This window comes from Caretta caretta, chromosome 2 (assembly GCF_965140235.1).
Source record: "Caretta caretta isolate rCarCar2 chromosome 2, rCarCar1.hap1, whole genome shotgun sequence".
Lineage (NCBI taxonomy): Eukaryota > Metazoa > Chordata > Testudines > Cheloniidae > Caretta > Caretta caretta.
In genome coordinates this window covers 213,158,657-213,177,916 of record NC_134207.1, presented here as the reverse complement: position 1 = coordinate 213,177,916, position 19,260 = coordinate 213,158,657, and the positions used below count along the sequence as shown (strand labels likewise).

The 19,260-nt window shown below is 41.6% G+C and overlaps 1 protein-coding gene across 5 annotated transcripts in view; it reads left to right on the top strand.

Annotated features, from left to right (window-relative positions):
* The window catches only part of HDAC9 (histone deacetylase 9), a 704,322-nt gene that overhangs the window by 117,229 nt on the left and 567,833 nt on the right, over positions 1-19,260 (top strand). The window lies entirely within an intron of this gene.

Below are 19,260 nucleotides of genomic sequence, written 5' to 3'. Positions count from 1 at the left end.
ATACTGGACTAGTATATTTAGGAACATATAGTTCCAATGCTAGTGATTTTCAGTGCCTTGAATTTTGGGTGCTCAACTTGAGGCACTTGCAAAGGGCTGAGCACCCTCCCTCTAAACATCAGACTCCTTTAAAGCATCTCAGGTGGGGCACCCCAAATTACTAGTAACTTTTGAAAATATTGGCCACTTGTACTTACCATGTTTTAGATTTGCTGTCCAATGTGCCACTTTTCATACTTCACCTCAAAGTCAATTTACTTTCTAAAAGCTAAAGGAAAGTTTAAAGGCCCATTGGCAACCTATCTTAGCCTGCTGTTTGACCTTGTTTAAAGTTCTTATCCTTTGGTGGGAAATGCTTTCCAGATCTGACTTACAAATATAGCTATTTTGATTTTGGCCCATTTCCACTCTTGGCCCTTTTTAATTCTGAGATCTCTAAGATGGGGGAGGGCCAGAGAGTTCATCCTCGAAGTTCTAGTAATTTTTAAACTTTCACCCCAGGCAGCCTCCAATAGTCATTTTAGTAATGGAATTATACACAGTCTTTAGTGTTCAACTTGTCTTCTTCCATACCGAGAGTATTGAAAATAGAGAGAAAGTAGTATAGAGGGTATGTGGACAAGAAAGAGGTGCTGCAAAAGATCTTATTATCATTTCAGGCTCAGATGCCTGTGGAAAACTCTGAAGCTGAGGCTTTTCGTTACACAAACGTTCCTGTAAATGAGAGAGCACTGCACAGCAGATAGGAAAACCATTAAACTTCAGCCATCAATGGGCTGGCCTTGCGCATGAGATGCTGATCTCAGTGGGTTTTGACAGGTCTATGTGCAGAATCTTAATTTACAGAAAACGTGGACTAGCGTCATCCTGATAGAACGTAGCACTTGAAGAGTTTTACTGAAATGTGAAACCTTTCATAATAGTTTGACATTTAGTGCTGAACTCATCTCCAGTTTCTAAATCCAGCTGTGGAGTTTAGACCAGATCACACAGGGCAATGCAGAGATGTTAGATAATGAGAAAAGACATTTGCTGAGAAAATTAAGGTGTCTGCAAAGATTTGAGATCCTCATTGCCTTTTCCAACACATTCAGTCCATGTTATAGGAACATAGAACTGGGAAATGTGGTCACTACTCAATCCTTAGGGACGGCAAAACAGCATAATGAGATTACTGGGGGAGTGGGGAGCATGCAGTGTTGAATGAAGAGGCTCCACCCAAGCTACTAGCACTGACCCAGAGACTGGGTGTTTTATTTTTGTAACCTTTGGAACATTTTTTTCTTTAAACTTCACTAAAATTTGAACCTGCTAGAAAACTGTAAAGTGAAAGAACAAAAATGGGGAGTGTTGATCCTCGTCTACAGCAGTGGCCCTTTATACCACAGCCCTCACTCTGGCCCCTTTATGTGTTAAAGAGTTGGAGTGTCATAAAGAGGCTTTAAAAGCCCCATGTCTGGCTGGGTAGGATTTTGCTGGTGTAGTTCCTGTGGAAGAGAGCTGTAAGGCTGCACTCTGAGGATACCCTTGCAAACCTGTTCATGCCAGGTGCAGGGCTGCAGAGATTCTGGGCAGCTAAGGAATCTCCCATAGCATGGACAGGCTTCCTCCGCACCCACCCCTGAACTATCGAAATTACACTGGAAGCCTCTCTAGCCCCCAGAGCAGTTCAGTGGCTGCAAAGGTGGCTTAAAGCCTTCCCAGGCTGCCCCACGGATGGCAGAGCTTCCTGGCATCTCTTAGTGCTGTGGTCTTGTCCATGTCCAGACTCTAGAGGCACAGCACAGAATCTCACCCAGGCTTTAAGGCCCCTTTGTGTTGCCAGAGTGGAGTAAAAGGGCTTTGGTGTAAATGAGAATCAGGCTCAAAATATCTTTTCCCACAAAATACAATGAAGACAACTAAAGCAGTCTCTCTGGTACAATTGTTTATGGAGGGTGTACAAATTCTATAGGATCTTACAAAAACTCCCCGATTTTGTAATAGGGGCAAGTGCAAAATACTGCAGGAATTGTTATAGTAATTTTTAGCCATCTCAGCCGTAAGTTGATACGTAATGGGAAAAGGGGAGTTCTGCCTGCTTATTGGATCAGGCCCATTAATATTACCTTAATAATTGTACATAGGTTTGGCAGAATTTGATTTTTTTTAAATAATTTCCATGGATAATATCAATTTTCATTTTTAAGGATTTCAAAAACAATGTTATCCATTTTATTTTTCACAGTTGTGCAGAATTATGGGGTTTGCTTTTTTCCAATTTTTATCAATTTAAATGTTCACAGATGTGGAAGTTATAGGGATGGGATAGGACAATAGGGAGGTCAGACAATAAATTAATTATTGTGGACACTGCGATTCAAAAAGTTAAAACTTTATAACTGTTAAAACACACGTCAACATCACATGTCAAAATATACAAAGTAAACATCCTTAAGGCAGACTTCAAGTTCTCAAGAAACATTTTTCTTTCTTTGCTTATCTGTAAATTTTGATTATATATTATTTTCCATTGGCTTGCAAGTGTATTGTGAAATTGCTGTTTACCAACATTACTGATTTAAAAAAAATCTAATCCTTCCAAGTCAATTCTATATTGGTTAGGACGGTCAGATCCTTCCAATCAGTTAGAACATTCTTTTCACTCACATTGAAAGCACTGCTTCTCAGGAGCAACTAAAAGCCTAGACTGTGCAGGCCTTTCTGTGCTGACCACTGGGACATGGAAACACTGAGGCTTTCAGGTAAAGACATTTTGATGTCATGAAAAATTTAGTAAGTGTTTCAACTGTAAAAATAAAACTCATTTTCCTCTATAATGCCTGAGGGAAGTCATTTTATAGAGCCAGATTGTGGCCTTTCCTCTGTCACCTTTCAGGGGAATTTTTTAGGGGTGTAAGGTGCTTTCTTACTTCCTTGTGCCATCTACTCAATCTCTGTGGGGTGACTCTGTCCCCTCTGTACATGTGGGTGGATGGAGTGTGAATTAGAAGGAGTAGCTCCACTTCCCTCCCCACAATTCACCAACCAACAAGGCTGCAGTGGGAGATGTACACTGTCCCAGATATAGGTGCTGTGGCACAGGGTGTGTTATGCCAAGCAGAGGAAAACCAGGAGGTAGATTGTGACTCTCACAATCTGTTTCCTGGTCTGCTTCTGGAGCAACACAGCTGCTTGCTGCCCCATACGTGGAACAGATTGTAAAATAATTTTGCTCGTAAAAACCATGGAACCTTCTCCCGGTACATTAGAAAGCAAGACACTAAAATAGGATGGTGATTATCTCTTTCCCCATAATTGTTTTATAGTAGTTTGATTTACTAGTAATATTTAAAAGTCAGTTTTAAAAAGACAATGTATGTTCTGTGAACATGGCCGTTTGTCTCTTGAAAAAAATTGTTTTTTCCTTAGGCAAAAATATTAAAAAGAAACAGCGTGGGGAAATGAAACAAGCTGTCCAAACTTCTGAAAGTTGCACTTCCTCAAGGAATTTCAGCAATGCATAACTGGTCTAAAAGGGGATTGGAGCAGTTGAGATATTTTTATTTTCTTTATTTTTATTTTTTTAAATAGGAAGGAGCATGTAATGATTTCTCAAGAGAGCAGATGAAGCAATGTTTAGATATCTGTCTTGAAATCATAGGGTTATATGTTACTTATGTCAGCACAGCAAACAATTATTTATCTACTAAAAAAATAAACAGCCCTAAAATAGCAAACATATTTATTTTTCACTGGGTTTTATTTTAAATTTAAAAAGTCTGGAAATCTTTTCTGTTACATTGTTATTAACTGAACAGAAACAGTTGAATAAATGCAGCTGTGTGTGTATATTGAATGGTGTGGAGAGGGGATGGATATAAACATTGTGATACTAATATGAACATGAACTTTCTGGTGGATGTTGAGATATTGACCCTAAATTGTATATTGAAGAAGAAGAAATGATAGTCATTATGCTATCCCAGTACCCCGAAATGAGCGGAATATATACATACTTTGTTTCCAAGTTGCTGCAACTAAGTATATTGTATTCCTAGGTTTTCCTGAATGTTGGGATTTCAGCTGGTGTTGAGGACTTTTTATTGTCTCCTGTTAAGAAGCAGGTAGCAGCCAGTTTATGTGGACGCAGACCTGGAACATTATTAACTGTGTTTTAGTTGCCTTCAGGTTGGATTATTTTCATGCTCTGGGTCTTGCTTTTCTCTTTGGTTCAAAAGAGCCCAGATTTGGCAATCTTCAAGATGCTCTGAAAGAGTCTCAGGTTTTTCATGATGAGAGGGTTTGATGGGGATTATTTTGGTGTGGATGCTGAAGAGGAATTTATTTAATGGCTGGGGAGCTGACCTGAGGGCTATTTATATTCTGTGGGGGATAGCTGGGGTTAATGGGTTGCTGGGTCTTTTTCATTTTACATTTGGGGAAATATTTTGAGAGAACCTCTTAACTGACCTTTTGAAAGGTTTAATAGGGTATATATGCTTTGCAGTGGCACTTGCATGATGGTGATATTGACACAGCAGTTAATATGCTGGTAGATAGTTCTGTTGAAGTGCAGCTGGGGAGTAATGATGTAAAAAGTATTGTGCTTCCATGATGTTCACCTCCACCTAAGTCATGTTTACTTTTAGATTAAGTCCTAGACTGTGCAAATTAATCCACTGTCCCTGAAGGCAGTAAATTTTACACTGAACAGTGGTCAATTCACTGTTCAGTCTTAACCTATTTTACATACACCTGTGAAATATTAGGATTGATTTTGTGTAAGTCAGTGCAGTTCCATTGAAGTCATGATGATTTACATCAGCTCAGGATCTGGCCCATTGAGTTTAAGTGCCTTTGGACTTCTTTTTATGACACACAACAGCTGAAGTCCTGGTCTATTTGCTAAACATGGGAGGAAAGTAAATAAGGCCGGATAATTTCCTGACATAGATAACTCCTGATATGATTGACTCTGTGTTCATATATAATATATATAAAAGCATTGCACCAGATTTATTTCATTGAAGAAAAGGCAGGTGTAGGATTGTTCTGGCTATACTGTACATCTTAACAGTCAAATTACCTTAGCTTTTGTTTAACTGTATTCTAAACACCTTCCTATCTAACGATCACCTTATGCAATACTCGGTATTTTTAGCCTTTTAAGCATAGATCAAGCACTGTATTTAAACATTTGTCTTGAAGACTAAAATTTGCTCAGTGTGAATAACAGATACTCAGAAAATAGCAATTCAAGATGTCCTGAATTTGTTATTATTCTATCTTTTTCTCTAGGTATAACTTATGTAATGTGCCATGTCTTGGAAATTTTGTATATAAGAACACATAATTAAAATCAAATGTATCTCAAAATGGCAATTGTTTGCATGAGATTTTAATGGACCAGCAGTTATTTGGATTCAGTAAACATAAGAACCTGAAAATATATTGTGAAAAGTCACATGGCAAAAAATATAAAAAGAGAGCAAAAAACAGAGGCCCAGTTTCTGCTTTAGATTACACATGCAAAAAGCCTCATTGACCACCTCCATCTGAAAGCAGAAAGGAGCACAGGGTTTTCTTGGAGGATGATTGTTTCATAAATGGTCGATGTGGCACCTAGACGTGACAGCAATGGTGCTTTATACATTGACGGAGGCTCGCAGTGTGCACCACTGCTATAATTTGTTTAGAAATGAACATCTTAAAAAAATGAGCAACCTGTTAAAAGAACAAACTTTCTTGGGGCCTGTGTCCTGGCTAAGGGCTGGCTTATACACTCTGCGTTTTGCTGCAGAAGCAATGAAAGTCATGGAAGACCCTCTAAAACAGCCCCAAATCTATCAGGCTCAGCTCCCTTCCTTCAGAGTGCCACCATTTCACCATTCCTGCTACTGTGTGGAAGTCCGTGCTCACAGTCTCCACATAAGAGCCCTGTGAGTTCAGTGGGCAGCACAGCTGGGCAGGGAAAGGGCGTGGATGAGGGAGAATTGCACTGTATGATATAATCTGGTGAGTATATAGTCTAAGAATTAATGCCATAAAATGATCTAATGGAACGCTGCATATTAATCCTTAAAGTGCATTTGCTAAGATATAGTGGGCAAGATTATTGGCAGAAGCCAAGGAGAACACAGTGAAGCTCAGGAAAGGTGTGTGCAAAGATGGCTTTCAGAAACCTTTGAAAAATGTTCTGTTCAGAAATAATTTTGTTTGTGCATCTTCTGAGCCAACCCTGCCTTGCCTTGCACTTACAGTACTCATTTATACCTGTGTTAACATGGGTGTAAAATGCATTTTGCACTCACTTTGCATACATGTAAATGGCTGCATTAAGTGCAAGGCAGGGGAGAGTCACACTTTCTATTTTGAGTAAGAAACTTCTGCTTCTTAGAAATCGAACTGCTCACGCTTTTTATTCTTTGCTTTAACTGATAATACTCTTTGTCATTTTGATTTCATAATAACATTGTCAGCAACTGATTGTTAAGATTGTAAAGGATTATGACTTTGCGTGAGGAGAATTTGTGAGATTCTGCAGGAAATGATGGAAAATCTGCTTTACAATACACTGTTTCCTGCTAAAAATGATCCCCATCTTCTTAAAGCTCTCAGAAGAAAACACACATATCAGTGTTCCCCATGGTAATATGAATATGCAGCTGGACAGAGAGTTATGTTCTTGTTTCAAAATGCTGACCTGCATGTGTAAAAGGAAGATATTTACATAGCTGAACCTGATCCTTGGGGTTCAGTTTTGTCCTCTGAGGCGTCAGCAATCCCTGATTTTCTCCATGCTACAGCACACAATGTTGTGCGATATATATGTTGAAAATGGGGTCATGCCTGTGTTCCTGTTAGTTGGAGGGTCTTTAAATTTTGTATTGACTCCCAAGTTTGAATAGTAATAAATAATACACAATACCACATTCTTCCACCCCCAAAGTGGTCCAAATTTTATTGGCATAAATTCTAAGCAGCAAAGAGGGTGGATACTGTTAGGGATAACTCTATAAATTGGTACTTTAACAGATAAATTTACGAGCTTATATCCTGGGAAACTGAAGCTTTGTACTGCTTGGACAGTCTATATCTAGTTTCTTCTGCCATATCATGGCCATAGTCATGTAACACCTGCACTGAATATAACCCCCTGAAAACTAGTTATATTTTAAAACAACCAAAAGGAGGAACTTGGTTGGAAAGTTGAATGATGTGTCTACGGCAGGTACTGTTACAGTGGGAGGGAGTAGTAATAAAAACAGCTAGTTGACTAACCACTTCCCTTCATTGTTACTTGTAATTTTTTAGGTCAGTTATAATATTAGCAGAGCCCTGCTAGTTTTCAGAACCACTGTGAGCTATATAAATGAGACAAATGTACACTCGGATTGGTAAGTTAATTTTATTTAAGATCTAAGGTGAAGGTTAAAGTGGAAATTAAGTGCAATGTTAAAAACTTTGTTTTACAAGTTGCAGCCTTTGGATAATCATTTGAAATACAGTATAACGGATTGTATTATGCAGAAAAATGCAGATCACATAGACACAGGTGCTAAAATAACAAGTTGACTTAAAGGGAGGTCACGCTGTCTGCCGAGGTCCCCCTTCCCTTGATGAGGAAATGTATATTTAACTACTGATTCTTCTTAATGCTGTTTATTCTTCAAAGTATTAAGAGCACACAAAAAAAGGTGGGGAGGGGGTTGGGGGACAATCCTGAGTTGGGAAGAGTAGAAGATGATAAACAGATTAATTGATTAGTTGATCTTTTTGCAGTGAGTTGAAAATGTAGATCCGTATGTAAATGTTAAGTATTAGTACTTCATTGTGTGCAGCCCTTTGCCCCCATGTCACTTGGTTGAATGCAGCCTCATTTATTCCTGTAACCATTTGGTGGCTGTTTGCTAGGTCTAATTTGGTGGTCTCAATCCAGTTCCTAGTAAATAAGTGTTCATGTAGCAGGGAACATCATCACAGTTGATGCTACAGTGGAAATTCAGAGTTACGAACCTCAGGAATGGAGGTTGTTCATAACTCTGAAATATTTGTAACTCTGAACAAAATGTTATGGTTCTTTCAAAAGTTTACAGCTGAACACTGGCTTAATACAGCTTTGAAACTTTGCTATGCAGAAGAAAGATACTGTTTTTAACATCTTAATTTAAATGAAACACCACAGAAACAATTTCCTTACCTTATCAAAGCTTTTTTTAAACTTTCCCCTTATTTTTTTTTAGTAGTTTGTTTAACACAGTACTGTATTGCATTTCCTTTTTTTTTTTTTTGGTCTCTGCTTCTGCTTGATTGTCTACTTCTGGTTCCAAATGAGGTGTGTGGTTGACCGGTCAGTTCGTAACTCTGGTGTTTGTAAGTCTGAGGTTCTATTGTAATTTGAAAACTTGTAGCTTGTCTAAGCAGTGGCCACGGAATGGATATTGAACCATCCTCTTACCCCATCCGTGGTGGAGATATATCACACTAGTACTGCTTCTGCCCGGTGTGTACCTTGTTGATGAGGATTTCATTCTCGGGGGGTATGATTACACGGCAGTTGGGAGCATGCTTCCCAGCATGGGTAGATAGATGGGTGCTAAAAATACCAGTGTAGCAGGGGTAGCATGGGTAGCAGCTCAGGTAGCTGCCTGAGTGCAACCCACCTGGATTCCCTGGGTACAAACTTGGGTGGCTAATCCAAGCTGCCACCCATCCTGCCCCAGCTACAATGGTATTTTTAGCATACTAACTTGAACAGCGCTAGTGTATGTCTGTCTGTCTACTAAAGCTGGGAGGGTGAGACCAGCACTAAATAACCTGAACTGAAGTAATGTTATTTTAGACTTATATAATTAAGGCTGAAACTCTAATCTTAACTTACCTCATTAGGCTTACCCACTATTTGGAGACCATTGCAATTTAAGGCCCTGATCCTACATTTAATTGGTTTAAGTGGGAGTTGGATTGGATCCTAAATACACAAGCACAAATATTGACAATGGAGTTTCAGCCGTTTTTTTTTTAATACAGCACCTGTGATCTGAGTATCTAAGCCCCAAACAAAACTATAAAAAAGCAAACAAATTCAAAATAAATGGCATGTTCTGTCCTGGGCTGCTAGTTTACAGGGATGGGTCAATTTATATGATCAATTATTTTTATTTAATTATGAGTGTTGTTCCTGGGGAAAGCTTTTTCAAAAATGTGTGACAAAAAATAAACTGATGGCTTTTTAGGAGTCATCATCCACAGTAATGCCATCCTGGAGTCACTTCAGTTGGTATGTGAGCACAGATGTTAAGCTCTATAGTCTGTGTGGTTACTTCATCACCCTCTCAGATTCCTACTTTTTTTTTTTTAAAGTAGTTTCTTCCTTTTGCGAGTGATCACTTTAAAAAAAACAAAAACTGACTGGATTATACTTGGCTTTTTTGTTTTAAATAGTGAAAGCACTCCACTAAATCACCTGGAAACTTAATGAAAACAAACAGATGTAGTACAGGAAGGTAAAACAGCATCTGAAACCACTAAACATGCTTGCTTTGCCTGCTGTTCTCTCACTGAAAAATTGTGGAAATAATTTAAACAGGTTAGTTTAAGGTTAGTCCAAGAAAAAAACGTGGGCACCTGTGATTCAAGTTTCAGCCAAGAGCAAAATGTTATATGCTAGCTATAGAATAATGGGCTCTTATATTGTAATAAACCAATATTTTATTACAGAAGCTTAATCATAAAGTATCTATACCATTAATGGCACTAGAGGGCACTGCCATAAAGAAGCACATTTTAAATCCAGTAGGTAAGGGAACAAAACAATGTGATAACAATACTTACAGTGAACAAGTTATGCAGTAGCAGGGGCTGCAGAATGCATTACTGTTTAAGGTCATTGGTCTCAGTCATCTGAGTGAAGTGGAGAGACATACAGTCTTGTCATAAAATAATTTAACACTGACCTATCACACAAATCAAAACTGGCTGGCTCATCTGGCCTGTTTTCAGGGGAGATTGATACACCCAGTGTGCATTACCTTGTGCGTATCTACATTGAATTTCTTTATTATTCTTTTGCCCAGTTATCTACTTCTGTTAGTTAATTCTGGAAATCTTCATGGTTCTCCCTAATCCCTCAAAATATTATGTGTGTCATAAATAGATTTTGACTCTTCATTCTTCAGTGTTGCAACTACTGCAATATTTGGGGTCAGAGCCTTAGATGCTGTAAATTGTCATAGCTTTATTAACCTCAGTTGAGTTATGATGATTTACCCAAATTAAGGATCTGGCTGTTGCTGTTTTTTCCCAAAGCCGCAACTGGAATCATTTGAGTATCTGAGTTTTTAGTTTAAATAATAATAATAAAAAAAAGTTTTCTAGCCCTCATGGTTGGGGTTGGCAATACTGTATGCACCCTCCACTTCAGCATCATTAATACATCAATTGAGCAGCACTGAACCTAGTATTGTTCCTTAAGGCAGCTCACTATTAATCTCTTTTGGAATATAGGAATTGCCGTACTAGATCAGAGCCAATGTCCTATCTCTGACAGTGTCTAGTACCAGGAGCTTCAGAGGAAGGCATCAGAACTGTTAGTAAGTTTGTCTGCCCCATGCATTAGATCCTATCCTGATCTCTAATAGTTAGGTATTAGCTTAATCCCTGAAGCATGAGGTATAATATCCCTTTCAGATTTTTTGTTATTAATTATAACTCTGGATATTCGTGTTATCCATATAAACATAATTTCCCTTTCTGAATCTTACCAAGTTCTTGGTATGCTTTTGCTTCTGAGATATGGAAAATCTATTTTTCCAAGCCCAGATATGGGGCCTGCTTTTCAGACTTGGCCTTCATTTTGACAGGTACAAGTTTGTGACCACGATTCATTCTTTTTCCCTTGCAATCGTGAGTGTAAGGCTGCATGCAAGTGTCATATACACAATTTATATGTATCTTAGTGTAAATGTAATTTTTTTTTTTGGAGGGTAAGAACTGAAGGAAGTGCCTGAGCTATATTTTCCAGTGTCATTTCCCTAAGTGTTTTATAGTATGTAGAGTGGCAGCTTAGAAAAGATATTTTGCATATTGCAGCTTTTCTGAACACTTCGACAGCTGGAAGCAAGCTTCCAGAGAATCAAGGTGATTTCAACAGAGTAATCTTGCAATATACATTCAAAGAGCCAGTAGAGAGAGTTAAATACACTGGGGATTGACTAACATGATTGACCAAATAAATTTCATTTTTGGGTCTCTTTCTCTACCCAATTCTAGGGAAACAAAAGGTGTGCTGTACAATAAACCAATCCTGAGATGTGTGAATCATAGGAGTGGTTGTGTGTATGTTTGTGTTTTTAAATACCTACTTGAGGTTGCTCTAGAGTGGAGGCTTCAATGTTTTTATCCTGTTACTTGAACTCCTCTCCAGAACAGTATCACTCATGAAATATCAGTGGTGGCTAATCACTTTAATCCCATTCCTGGTTCTTTTGTGCAAGTATTGTACTTCTGGGAATGATGATTCCCAAACTTCGTGCATCTCCAGTCAAAATTAGATAGAGCAGGCAATATACTGCATATAATTTAGTCAGAAAGCTTTAAGCAGCTTTGTATTTGGGGACAGATTTCTTTTAATCTTGCAATGAAACAGCAGATGCTGATAGTCATTTTCACTCTTCCTATCCTTTAGTGCTGTTGAAATCTTCAAATTGTGCTTAGCTTTGTTACTCATTTAATATTCTTAAGCAAGCCTGCCACTGGAGCTCTTGTTATTTCATTTTCATGATTACTTTTGGCTTCAGAAGTGAAATTAATCCTGCTACTTTGTAATTTACCATCCTGTTACTGTAGTTTATTATTTAGTCTTAATTTTATTTTTCTTTTAAAAATGATCAAATCTTAGATATCCAAGTGATTATTATTACTGTTGTTAACTTAGGAGACTGCTAAGGTTGAATAACCCAAAGGGCCACTACTTTGTTCACACCACCCCAGTTTGCAAATGCTATGCAATTCTTTACAAATATATAGATAAGAATAAGTGAAACAAAAGCTTCAGGGCTCAGTAGAGATGATCTAATACTTTAAAAAAATCATCAAATAAATCATTTGAAGAAAAACAGCAAAGTTTGCTGAATAATGTTTATCAATAATATTCAACCATTTCTAGTGCCAAGATTTGTGTGTGTGTGTCTGTTTATCCAAAGCCTCAGAGATGCCCATCACTGGAGATGGGACACTGGATGGGGTGGGCCAGTGCTCTGAGGTTGCACAGAATGTTCTGCCTCTCAGGTGGTAGGCTGGCTGGTTCATGCTCACATGCTCAAGATCAAACTGATTGCCATATGTAGGGTTGGGAAGGAATTCCTTTCTTCAGACTGACAGTGACCTTGGGGTTTTACCCCCTTCCTCTGCAGTGTGTAGTGTGGGTCACTTGTCAGGATTGTCTGGGTATATCTCACTGAATCATTTCCCTACTGTTGTAGGGGCCTTGGACATTGGTGCACCTCAGACTCTCCTATTTTTTGCCAGTGGAACATAATAGTTTAGTTTCCTGAGGGCTGCAATGCTTTAATTTAATTTAATTTAATGCTCTAATTTCGGTTGTTGGGTTTAGTGTGTGGTGCTGGGTGGTGGTGGTGGTCTGTGATGAACAGGAGGCTAGACTACATGACCTGGTGGTCCCTTCTGGCCTTAAACTCTATGACAATGCAGGATTGGGGATGTTTTTCGTGGACTCCCTGAAGCCAATGGCAGTTTTGTCACTGACTCATTTTAGTGGGGGCAGGATTTTGTGGTGATGCTTTCCCTGGTTAATGATAAGGCATTTGACTGTGTAAAGTGGAATTATCCTTTTATCTAGTCAGTTGGTTTGGATTAACAGTTAAATTTAGACATGTACAAATAGTATCATTATGTAACAGTCCTTTAGCAAGAATTTTAATTAATTGCATCTTCTCCAAGTCCATTTTTTCCTATGGAGGAACAAAGCACATCTTATGAAAATTCTTTTTTGTGTATGATCAAGCCTTCATCCATCTCTTTCTAATATGTGATGCATATCTATTAAGAGTTTTTAGTGTAGAGATTAAATTAGGAGACCAATCCTGCTCCTGGTGAAGTCAATGACAAAACTTGGGGTATACCTACCCCAGACCTTTTTTACCTCTAGTTAGTAAGGGCTTGGGCAAAGGGCAAAAAGATGTAGCAGCGCAGCTGTAGTGCTTCAGTGCAGACACTACCTACGCTGATGGGAGGGGTTCTCCCACCACTGGATCTACTACACCTCCCCAAGAGGCAGTAGCTAGGTGATGGGAGAATTCTTCTGTCGACCTAGTGCTGTCTAGTTGTGGGGGGGCTGAATCGACACAGCTACATCTCTCAGGGGTGTGGATGTTGCCAGTGTAAGTTCCCAGTGTAGACCAGCTCTTAGTTCTCAATTTGTAGCCCAGATTAAAGACATGGGAAGTGTCCACATTAGCACTGTGAAAAATATGTTAAATGGCAATCAATTAACTTGAGGTAAAAAAGTTTTTTTTTCTCTCTCTTCAAACCAGCCCCTACTTCAGAAGAACCAGACTCGAACTCTACATTAGCATTATAGACTGAATACGTGTTACTTTTCCTGATCATTTTACTTTTACCTCTGTTTTTGGCACTGGTGCGATGGCTGCTGGAATACTGTGTCCTGTTCTGGTGCCCACAATCCAAGAAGGATGTTGATAAATTGGAGAGGGCTCAGAGAAGAGCAACAAGAACTTTCAAGAATTCGAAAACATGCCTTACAGTGTTAGGCTATGTTTACACTATGAAATTAGGTTGAATTTTTAGAAGGTGGTTTTGTATAAAGCATTTTTATACAGTCGACTGTGTGTGTCCCCATACAAATGCTCTAAGTGCATTTAGTCGGCGGAGTGTGTCGTCTTCCAGAGTGTTGCACTATGGGTAGCTATCCCACAGTTCCTGCAGTCTCCGCTGCCCATTTGTATTCTGGGTAGAAATCCCAATGCCTGATGGGGCAAAAACATTGTTGCAGGTGGTTCTGGGTTCATATCACCAGGCCCCCCCTTCCCTCCCTCCCTTCCTCCCTCCATGAAAGCAATGGCAGACAATCGTTTCGCACCTTTTTTCCTGGGTTATCCCTGCAGACACCATACCACAGCAAGCATGGAGCCCGCTCAGCTCACCGTCACCATATGTCTCCTGGGTCCTGGCAGATGCGGTTCTGCATTGCTACACAGCAGCAGCTCATTGCCTTTTGGCAGCAGACAGTGCAGTATGACTGGTAGCCATCGTCGCCGTACTCCAGGGTGCTCTTTTAGCCAACCTCGGTGAGGTTGGTTGGGGCGCCTGGGCAAACCTGGGAGTGACTCAGCCAGGTCATTTCCCTTTTAAGTTTCATCTCATGGTGATTCAGTCCTGCCAGCAGTCGTACTGCACCGTCTTCTAATGAGCAACCAGGAGACGATGATGGCCAGCCGTCATACTGCACCATCTGCTGCCAGCAAGATGTATAAAGATAGATGAAGTGGATCAAAACAAGAAATAGATCAGATTTGTTTTGTATTCATTTTCTCCCCTTCCTCCCTCTCTCCGTGAAATCAATGGCCTGCTAAACCCAGGGGTTTGAGTTCTATCCTTGAGGGGGCCATTCTGTTTCTCCTTGATGCAAAGCCACCCCCTTTGTTGATTTCAATTCCCTGTAAGCCATGTTGTCAGCACCCCTCCCTCCATCAGAGCAATGGCAGACAATTGTTTCACGCCTTCTTCAGCGCAGACGCCATAGCACTGGGAACATGGAGGCCGCTCAGATCACCGCGGCAATTATGAGCACTATAAATACCGCGCACATTATCCAGCAGGATATGCAGAACCATAACCTGCAAGAAAAGTGAAACCAGGTGACGAGGAGGCGACTGCAGGATGGTGATGAGAGTGATGAGGACATGGACATAGACTTCTCGCAAAGTACGGGCCCCTGCAATGTGCACATCATGGTGTCAATTGGGCAGGTTCATGGTGTGGAACGTCGATTCTGGGCCCGGGAAACAAGCACAGGATGGTGGGACTGCATAGTGTTGCAGGTCTGGGACGATTCCCAGTGGCTGCGAAACTTTCGCATGCGTAAGGGCACTTTCATGGAACTTTGTGACTTGCTTTCCCCTGCCCTGAAGCGCAAGAATACCAAGATGAGAGTATCCCTCACAGTTGAGAAGTGAGTGGTGATAGCCCTCTGGAAGCTTGCAACGCCAGAAAGCTACCAGTCAGTCGGGAATCAATTTGGAGTGGGCAAATCTACTGTGGGGGCTGCTGTGATGCAAGTAGCCAACGCTATCACTGAACTGCTGATATCAAGGGTAATGACTCTGGGAAATGTGCAGGTCATAGTGGATGGCTTTGCTGCAATGGGATTCCCTAACTGTGGTGGGGCGATAGACGGAACCCATATCCTTATCTTGGCACCGGAGCACCAAGCCGCCGAGTACATAAACCGCAAGGGGTACTTTTCAATAGTGCTGCAAGCTCTGGTGGATCACAAGGGACGTTTCACCAACATCAATGTGGGATGGCCGGGAAAGATACATGACGCTCGCATCTTCAGGAACTCTGGTCTGTTTCAACAGCTGCAGCAAGGGACTTACTTTCCAGACCAGAAAATAACTGTTGGGGATGTTGAAATGCCTACAGTTATCCTTGGGGACCCAGCCTACCCGTTAATGCCATGGCTCATGAAGCCGTACACAGGCAGCCTGGACAGTAGTCAGGAGCTGTTCAACTATAGGCTGAGCAAGTGCAGAATGGTGGTAGAATGTGCATTTAGGCATTTAAAAGCACGCTGGTGCAGTTTACTGACTTGCTTAGACCTCAGCGAAACCAATATTCCCATTGTTAATACTGCTTGCTGTGCGCTCCACAATATCTGTGAGAGTAAGGGGAAGACATTTATGGTGGGGTGGTAGGTTGAGGCAAATCGCCTGGCCACTGATTATGCGCAGCCAGAGACCAGGTTGGATATTAGGAAAAACTTTTTCATGAGGAGGGTGGTGAAACACTGGAATGCGTTACCTAGGGAGGTGGTGGAATCTCCTTCCTTAGATATTTTTAAGGTCAGGCTTGACAAAGCCCTGGCTGGGATGATTTAGTTGGGGATTGGTCCTGCTCTGAGCAGGGGGTTGGACTAGATGACCTCCTGAGGTCCCTTCCAACCCTGATATTCTATGATTCTATGACCGGGCCGGTTAGAAGAGTACAGGAGGGCACGGTGTGCATCAGAGAAGCTTTGAAAACCAGTTTCAGGAATGGCCAGGCTACAGTGTGAAAGCTTTGTTTGTTTCTCCTTGATGAAACACCTCCTCTTGGTTCGCTCTACTTCCCTGTAAGCTAACCACCGTCCCCTCGATCACCACTTGCAGAGGCAATAAAGTCATTGTTGCTTCACATTCATGCATTCTTTATTTATTCATCACATAAATAGGAGGATAACTGCCAAGGTAGCCCGGGAGGGGGGGAAGGAGGGAAGGACAAGGCCACGCAGCACTTTAAAACTTTAAAACTTATTGAATGCCAGCCTTCTGTTGTTTGGGCAATCCTCTGGGGTGGAGTGGCTGGGTGGCCAGAGGCCCCCCCCCACCGCGTTCTTAGGCGCCTGGATGAGGAGGTTATGGAACTTGGGGAGGAGGGCGGTTGGTTACACAGGGGCTGTAGCGGCGGTCTGTGCTCCTGCTGCCTTTCCTGCAGCTTAACCATACGCTGGAGCATATGAGTTTGATCCTCCAGCAGCCTGAGCATTGACTCCTGCCTTCTTTCAGCAAGCTGACGCCACCTACCATCTTCAGCCCGCCACCTCTCCTCGTGATCATATTGTGTTTTCCTGCACTCTGAGATTGTTTGCCTCCACATAGTTTTCTGTGCTCTGTCAGTGTAGGAGGACAGCATGAGGTCAGAGAAGATTTCATTGCGAGTGCGTATTTTTTGCCTTCTAATCTTCACTAGCCTCTGGGAAGGAGAAACACATGCAGCTGGTGGAGGGAAAAAAAAGGGAGAGTGGTAGTTAAAAAGACACATTTTATAGAACAATGGGTACACTCTTTCACGGTAAACCTTGCTGTTAACATTACATAACACATGTGCTTTCATTACAAGGTCGCATTTTGCCTCTTATTGAGGGTATGCCGGTTTGGTGTGAGAGATCACTCACGCAGGGCTGGGCAACAGAATTCGGCTTGCAGGCAGCCATGGTAAGCCACAGTCTTTTGGCTTCTTTAACCTTCATGTGCAAATGGTTTCAAACAGCAGCGCCCTCATTTCCCATATGATGTAGCCGTTGGGTTGGCCATTAAAAATGGGTTGGCAATTTAAAAGGAGGGGTGCAGTTTCCGGGTTCACGTGCAGCAGAAACCCAACTAACCCTTCCCCCCCACCCCCACCCCCCATAATTCTCTGGGATGATGGCTTCACCCCTCCCCCCACCGCGTGGCTAACAGCGGGGAAGATTTCTGTTCAGCCACAGGCAAACAGCCCAGCAGGAGCAGGCACCTCTGAATGCCTGCTTACTAAAACCACCCTATTTCAACCAGGTGACCATGAATGATATCACTCTCCTGAGGGTAACACAGAGAGATAAAGAACTGATGTTGTTTGAATGCAAGCAAACACTGGGACCATACGCTGCAATGCTTTGTTCTACAATGATTCCCAACTACGTGCTACTGGCCTGGCGTGGTAAAGTATCCTATCATGGAGGACGGAATAAGGCTGCCCTCCCCAGAAACCTTTTGCAAAGGCTTTGGGAGTACATCCAAGGGAGCTTTGCGGAGATGTCCCTAGAGGATTTCCGCTCCATCCCCAGACAAGTTAACAGACTTTTCCAGTAGCTGTACTGGCAGCGAATGTCAGGGCAAATTAATCATTAAACACGCTTGCTTTTAAACCATGTATAATATTTACAAAGGTACACTCACCAGAGGTCCCTTCTCCGCCTTCAGGGTCCGGGAGCCCACCTTGGGTGGGTTCGAGGGCTACTGGGTCCAGATCCAGGATGATAAATAGATCCTGGCTGTTGGGGAAACCGGTTTCTCCGCTTCCTTGCTGTGAGCTATCTACAACCTCCTCACCATTATCATCTTCCTCACTCCCAAAACCCGTGTCCATGTTGCCTCCCACTCCTTGGACAGAGTCAAAGCACAGGGTTGGGGTAGTGATGGCTGCACCCCGTAGAATGGCATGTAGCTCATCATGTCTGGGGCTCTGAACCGGAGAGGCCATTTGCCTCTCTGTTTTTTTGGTAGGCTTGCCTGAGTTCCTTAATTTTCACGAGGCACTGCTGCAGGTCCCTGTTATAGTATCTGTCCTTCATGCCATTGGAGCTTTCTTTTTTCAAATATTATGGCATTTCATCTTTTTGAATGGAGTTCTGCCAGCACGGATTCATCTCCCCATACAGCTCCCGTACCTCCCGTTCGGTCCATGCTGGAGCTCTTCGGCGATTCTGGGACTGCCTGGTCTCCTGTGATGATGAGCTCTGCATGGTGACCTGTGCAGGTGAGCTCGCCATGCTGGCCAAACAGGAAATGAGATTCAAAAGTTCACAGGCCTTTTTCTGGATACCTGGCCAGTGCATCTGAGTTGAGAGCGCTGTCCAGAGCGGTCACAACTGAGCACTCTGGGATAGCTCCTAGAGGCCAATACCTTTGAATTGCATCCACAGTACCCCAAATTCAACCAGGCAAGGCCGATTTCAGTGCTAATCCCATCGTCAGGGGTGGAGTAAAGAAATCAATTTTAAGATCCCTTTAAGTAAAAAAAAAAAAGGGCTTCGTCGTGTGGACGTGTGCAGGGTTAAATTGAGATAACGCTGCTAAATTCAACCTAAACTCGTAGGGTAGACCAGGCCTTAGATTCACGGAGCTTAGTCTATCTTAACAAAAAGCATGTTAAGGGCTGACTTGATTACTGTCTTTAAGTACCCTCTTGAAGGGGAACAATATTTAATAATGGGCTCTTCAAATCTAGCAGAGAGAGGTATAACACATTGGCTGGATGTTGAAGCTAGTCAAATACAGACCGAAATAAGGCATATTTTTTAATGGTGATAGTAATTAACCACTGGAACAATTTACCAAGGGTCATGGTGGATTCTCAATCACCGACAATTTTTAAATCAAGGTTGGTTGTTTTTCTAAAAGATCTGCTGTAGGGATTATTTTGGAGAAGTTCTATTGTTCCCATTCCTTTTTTTGTTAAATATTTCCTGAATTGCTAACCACAAGGGATTTGGGATCT